A 6,944-nucleotide genomic window follows, 5' to 3' on the forward strand; every position below is an offset into this window, starting at 1 on the left:
CGCCCCCCCCCCAACTCCATTAAGAGTCAGAGTGAAGCTCAAGATTCTTGCTGAGGCTGTTGGTGATCTGGTGGACAAATATTAGTTGGGGATGGACAGTGTGCCAGGCCCTGGTGGAGCTGGAAGTACAGTTGTGGTGACCACTACAGGTCCTGTCCTTATTCCAGGGAGCTTTAATTCCATTGAGTCGGCAGGCCACAGATAAGTGCATGGACAGCAGAAGAAAACATTACCACCCAGTTCAAGTGCCATGTAGGCCAAGAGAGACCATCTTGAGGATGGCAGGGTGGCCAGAAGAGGAGCAGGGCTCTTTCCAGCACTGAAGGCCCCAATGCAGAGATCCAGTAGCAGGCAGGAGAGGGCTGGGAATGGGAGGACCCAGAGGGAGCCTGGGACACCTAGGCTCAGTGTGGGCTGGGCAAGGGTGGAGGGCATAGCCTGATTCCTCCAGGGCTCCATGGCGCCTGCAGGGAGCTGTATGGTGTTCTGAATGCAGCAGCTGTCACCCTCCTTTGTCACACTCTACCCCCCAGCTGTCTACAGAAGAAAAAGGGTTGTGGATTTCCATGTTTTAAAAAGTATCTGCAATCTGACACAGCCTGTGGCCAGCAGGCACCCGCTGCAGACCAGCAGGACCACTTCAGGCCTAGGGGGGAAGAGTCCTTCCCCCAGCCCCCTCTCCTCTGCCATGCCACCAAGCTCGAGCAGGCTTCGTGTGTCTCCGGGCTGGTACTCACTCTGTGTGCTCCGTGTCCAATGGCACTCTGTGTGCCCAGGACCCTGGCTGCACAAGAGCACCTGTTGGTCAAAGACGATTCAGCTGAAACCCAAGTTCACTCCGCTGCAGCGGGGCCACCACTTCCATGTGACACACTAGCCATAGAGAGGAAATGAAGAACAGGTAATTGTGGACAGGAGGTGTGGACGCCTTGAAACTGCACAAGTGTATTGCCTGCACATGGCCAAGGGGGGTGCCAGAGTCCCGGAGCCTGGGACGATGTGGAACTTGGCATTGAAGTTGTTTAAGCAAACTGTACAGCAGGTTCAGATGTGTCTTAAACCCTCCAGGCCTCTGGAAAAGCGAGTTCTGCTTTTTTGCTGTTTTCTTCCCCCCATCAAAGGGTAGAGCTTTTGCTTGACAAGAGCTATTGGGGGGACAAATGGCTGGGAGTCCAGCCAACAGTCACCAGCACAAGGACTCCTCGTGCAGTTATGGGGCTGGATTCTAGACTAAGAAGTCCCCTCCACCTGGTTGTCAGTAGTCAACTGGAGGCTTGCAGGCCCCTGGGCCCCTCTAGCTCAGCAAGCTGGGGTACCCCTGTTAGGCTGTGGCACCTGTCCGGCTCAGAGGATCCCTCAGCATCCCCACCCTGCCAAGCCTTTGCTCCAGGGCACCCCGTCCACATGCACTGTAGCCCCATAGCCCCTCCATCTGGCCTGTGTGGCCTCTTCCTTCCTCTCCAGCCACCCCCTCCATAGACCCAGGTCCTTCCTGAGGCCCTGTGGGTGGAGACCCACAGCTTCCCAGAGCTGGAGCAGACCCTCTTCCAGGCACTGACTCCTGCCTGTCCTCCCTGCCTGCCCCCTCTGGACCACAGACCCCCACAGACTAGGTGAGCCTCTAGGCCCCTGGCTTGGCCCCACCCTCAATTATCCAGCTCCCCCCAACTCAGCAGGCCCCATGCTTGGGGGTTTCCAAGGTGCAGCAAGATGATTTTGCATTAAAGACGAGCTTAGGACATGCAGGGGGCCAGTGTGTGTTCCACTGAGCCTGTCTACCAGAGATGCCTGAGCTTGAGGAAGATGACCTCCATCAGGAAAGCACCCCCGGCTTCCTGCTCTGTCCTGGGGTCTGAGGGAAGAGCACAGGCAGCTGGTGCACTCTGACTGTCTATGGGCAGCCTGTAGTTTCAGGTGGGCCAGGGCAGGTGTGGACAGAGAGTGAGGCTCCCATCAATGGAGGTATCCCAGCCAGGCAAGGTCAAGGCCAGAGCTGAGGTAGCCTTGCCACCTGCCCTGGAGTCTAATACCTGCAGAGGATTCCAGCCTATGTACCAAGGAGGACCTTTAGGCCTGATTTCAAAACAGCAGTGGGCTGGGATGGCCCCTTGGTGACAGTGGCCAGAGGGTGACAGCAAGGACACCAAAGCCAACTAGGAGTGGGCCCCTGCTGGACCCACAGGCAGGAACCACAACGGCAGTTGAGTCTCAGGCTCTGCCAAAACAACTCTGTTTATTCAGCCTTGGGTCCAGCTCATAGCAGGCCAGCCACTGGGCCAGTGACATGTGTCCCCATGGCACTACACTGGACCTCACTGCCCTGGACCCCTCCTTCCTGAGAGGTGAGTAGCTGGAATCTAGGGACCACCAGCCAGGAGCCCAGCCCCAGAGGAGTGCGGGGGACCCAGACTGCTCAGCATCACTAGGGAGAGGGGCTAGGGGTGAAACACAGGCCCCAGCTCTACTCCTGCCCCTGGGGCACCTTGCTGGAGATGTTCACCCACTGACAACTCCTTCCTCCTCTCTGAGCCCTGGGGTCACCATGTCATGTATGGCCCACTCACCTGGCAAGTCCTCTCCACCTATGGGGACTGGCTCACATCACACGTGAGGTAGCCAGTCACCTGCAGGAAGCCACATAGGGCCTGAAGACAACCCATTCCCAGTGAGCAGTGAGGTGAGGGCTTTGGAACTGGGAAGCAGGGTTGGCAGGGACAGCAGCAAGACCGAAGGCAGATGGGGCCCGTCTTGGCATCCCCACAGTCTCCAGTGGAAGAAAGGGAACACTGCATTGTGCTAACAGAAGCCATAGGTTAGGGTCGGTGGATTCAACAGATGAAAATACAGATTGCTCAGTTAACTTGGGATTTCAGACAAATAATGAATGACTTTAAGTACATCCCGTTCATTATTTGAAACATGGTAAGAAACACTTGTTTATATCTGGAATTCAAGTTTAACTGGGCATTCTGTGTTTTACCTGGTGACCTACTGGAGGTAGTGAGAGGTGGTGAGGCTCCAGCCTCAGGGGAGCTAGGTGTCCCCCAAGGACACTGGTGCTGCAGAAGCCAGCACCGGGCGGGCTATGGCTGTGTGCTCCACACAGTGTATCCCATTCTGTCCTGGCTGCATGAGGGAATACCATCACTGGGTGCCTTGCACAAGGCAGGCCTGTGCCTGACTGGAAGAGCACATAGCTGCTGGTGCTTGGTGGATGGAGCCTTCTCACTTCCTCATCTCTCTTACAAGAGCCCCAATCACCTGTCACCAGCCAGCTGGCCCCATGAGGCATGGTGAAGGATGGGGGCAAGACCTGAATTCTGGGGGGCATTTTAACAGACCCCCAGGGACTTCAGTGGGAGCCAGGTAGGCCCCCTCAGGTGGAGGTGGCTCCAGGAGGAGCAGAGCCTTCATCCTGTCCCTTGGGGTCCTTGAGACCTCTGAGGTCCTCGGGAGCCAGGGCTACCTCTGCAGCCACATCTGGCCAGGACAGGCAGGAGGTGGACCCATGATAGGAAAACAGCAGGGATCTGGAGTCACATGCCCAGACAACCTCAGCAGGGCATCACCCAGGACTGAGCGCACCTGGAGAGGGGCATGCCAAGCTAGGGGCCCTAGAGTCCAGGCTGATCATCTCTGGCTAGCTTGGGTCACTGTGGGGACAGGGCAGCGGTGGGTCCCTGCAGGATGCCCTAGGCAGTGCTGTAAAAGCAGGGGAAAGCCCTTACAGGCCACTTGAGCAGAAGTTCCAGACCTGCATTCTGCAATATAGTTGCACCACAAGAACCTGGAGGGAGGGAACTGGTGGGACTCCCTCATTTGATGCCTGGTATATAGTCGGTGTTTAAAAAATGCTTTCTGGGGCTGGGTTTGTGGCTCAGCAGTACAGCACTTGCATAGCACTTGCAAGGCCCTGGGTTTGATCCTCAGCACCACATAAAAATAAATAAATGAAAAATAAAGGTATTGTGTTCACCTACAACTAAAAAAAAGCTTTCTGGCTGGGTGCAGTGGAGCACGCCTATGATCCCAGTGGCTTGGGAGGCTGAGACAGGAGGATCATGAGTTCAAAGCTAGCCTCAGCAACTGCGAGGCACTAGGCAACTCATTGAGTCCCTGTCTCTAAATAAAATACAAAATAGGGCTGGGGATGTGGCTCAGTAGTCAAGTACCCCTGAGTTCAATCCCTGGTACCCCCCCAAAATGCTTTTTGACCCCTGGCCATGGGGCTGTGATTGCATGTGAAGACAGTTGGGGGACCCATGACCCCCAGCCTTGCTGGGAAGAGCAAGGTGTCCCTGCTTGCAGGTGATTGTCTGGCTACCAAATGACCTGAGCTCTTGTCTGGGGACTCCACCTGGGGTCACATGACATTTCTTCTTCTGGAGTCCTGACTTGGCAATGACAATTTCACAAGTTTCAGAGTCAAATGATTCAAACCTGTAACCGTAGCAAGTGAGGATCCACCTGTTGAGCACAGCTGAGGAGAGAGCTGGGTCTCTCTGGTGGTGTCTGCAGACCTGGCCACCTCTCTCTGGTGGTGTCTGCAGACCTGGCCACCGTGTTACCAGGTCTTATCCTTCCTCGTCCTTTCTTACCTTGCCCAAAGCCTGAACACGCTGGGGGACAGCAGAACCCCTTCACCAGGTCTGGCCCTGGGCACTCTGAAGAGGCCCTGGCCAGCGTGGGTGGCCCTTTCTGCAGGCTGTGCTGTGGAGGCCAGGCAGAGGGAGGAACAGAGAGAGGGCTTTAGGCCTTTCTTGGGTTCTCACATGGCCTGTGTTTGAATTCCAGCTCTAACACTTTCTGGCTGTGCGGCCTTGGGTAATTGTCTTGTCCTCTCTGAGAATTAAATTTTCTCTTCTGGAAAACATTTGTTTTTATGAAATGAAAAGTGATGATGAATTGGCAAACAATTAACAAAATTACCACAAGACCCTTCCCCAAAGAGGCCAAAACTGCATTTACACAGAAACCTGTACACAAACGTCTGTAGCAGCACCATTCACAGAGGCCAAGAGGCGGGAACAACCTCGGTCCAACAGACAACTGGGTAAGGGAGCTGGTCTATCAGTACAGTGGAATAGTATTCAACCACAAAAAGGAAGGGAACACTGACTCGTGGATGAACTGTGAAGGCATTCTGCAGCATGAAGGAAACCAGGCGCAGAGGACAGGTGTCGTGATGTTTATGTGAAAGTTCCAGAATAAGTCAACCATAGACAGGCAAGGGTGGTTGCTGGGACCATGGAGCTTCTTTTGGGGGTGGTCATGCACTGCAAGTATGGACTGCACATGGTGAAGGATGGGGGCTAGACCTAAATTCAGGGGGGGGCATTTTAACAGACCCCCAGGGACCTCAGTGGGAGCCAGGTAGGCCCCCTCAGGTGGGGGGCTCCAGGAGAAGCAGGGCCTTCAGCCTGTCCCTCAGGGTCCTTGAGACCTCTGAGGCCCTGGGGAGCCAGGGCTGCCTCTGCAGCGACATCTGGCCAGGCTGGTAGGAGGTGGACACATGACGGGGAAGAAGCAGGCAGGCACCAAGCCCCTTCCCTCCCCGCCCTGTAGGCCTGCTCAGCCCCCTCTGTGGGCAGGAAGGGCCTGGCAGATCCTCCGTCAGAGCCCTTCCAGGCTATGGGGCATCCTTTCTGAAAGAGGTCCCCTAGAGGTCCACCTGGCAGGTACCCCAGATCATAGGTCAGACAGGCAGGCAGCCTTCTCAGCATCTCTATCCCCAGTCCATGCCAGGGATACCTCTAGGTCTCCCCTGATGCCCAGCCCCTGGCAGGTGCATTCTTCATGCAGCCCCAGCACCTCTCCCTTCCACCCCGTTCCCCAGAAGCCCAGCCAGGTACAGACCTGGGCACATCCTGCAGGCAGCCCAGTGCCTTCCCCCCTTACCCCAGGAGCTGGCCAAGTGCAGACCAGGCACCTCCTGCAAGCCCAGTGCCCCCCCCCAGCAGATAGCCAACAGGGCCTGGGGGCAGGGGCTTGGCCTGAGGTGCCACCACTACTTGGTGCCATCTGAGGGAGAAGCTGAGTCAGACGGGGCCGGCAGTGTCACATGGAACAGCCTGCAGGCTCCCAGGGGTGCTGAGGGTGGGAGTTGTTCAGGGTGGCGTGGCCTTGCTTTACAGCTTGTTTTTTGTCATAGAACTGAACAGGAGGCAAGACCTACGTGACATGATCCCTGGAGGCAGGTGGAGGGGCTGAGGCTGCAGTCAGTGGCCAGTGGGACCAGGGCTACAGAACTGCTCATGCCCAGCTAGGAGGTGAAGCTGCTCTCACTTTCCTAAATCCAACCCTGGTGGATGGTTCTTTATGGTTAACTGGATTAGGTCATCCGCTAACAGACATTTGAACAGTGCCTCTGAAGGGACTCCCCCTCCCAGCTGTGACAAAGGTCAGTGCCCAGAGGCCCCCATCCAGATGGCACAGCTGGCAGATGACAGTGGCAGGTGCATGAGCCCACAGGCCAGCACCAAGACCTGCTCCTTGGCTTTACTGGTGACTCCAAAAGCGTTCACCAACTTTACTGTAGATCTTCATGCTTGTTTAAACTCTGCTGATTCCACCTAACACTGTGTCCTCAGTGGCTGTCCGAAGCTCTGTTGCAGAGTGGACGGTTCAGGGAGGGAGAGCTGCACCCCAAAGGGCAGGTGCAGATGATCTGTCTGATGAGAGCTGTGATGGGGCCTCCAAGGCAGCACCTGTTGACCCTCCATGCCCAGCTGCTGCCTATGGCCAGTCTCCATGGTCCAGCATCCCTATGCAGGGACACTGTCCTTCCATGGAGAGTGAATAAGGAAGAGTGGAGTTTCAGGCTGCAATAGGCGCCAACCCTGGGCCCAGAACTAGTCCCTGGAGGGTTAACCTCCAACAGGTGGCAAGAGCAGACTGGCTCCAGGGGTGCCCATAGAGGTATAAAGAGTCACTATTATTAGTGC

The sequence above is a fragment of the Marmota marmota genome, unplaced genomic scaffold (genome assembly GCF_001458135.2).
Source record: "Marmota marmota marmota unplaced genomic scaffold, marMar, whole genome shotgun sequence".
Taxonomy (NCBI): Eukaryota; Metazoa; Chordata; class Mammalia; order Rodentia; family Sciuridae; genus Marmota; species Marmota marmota.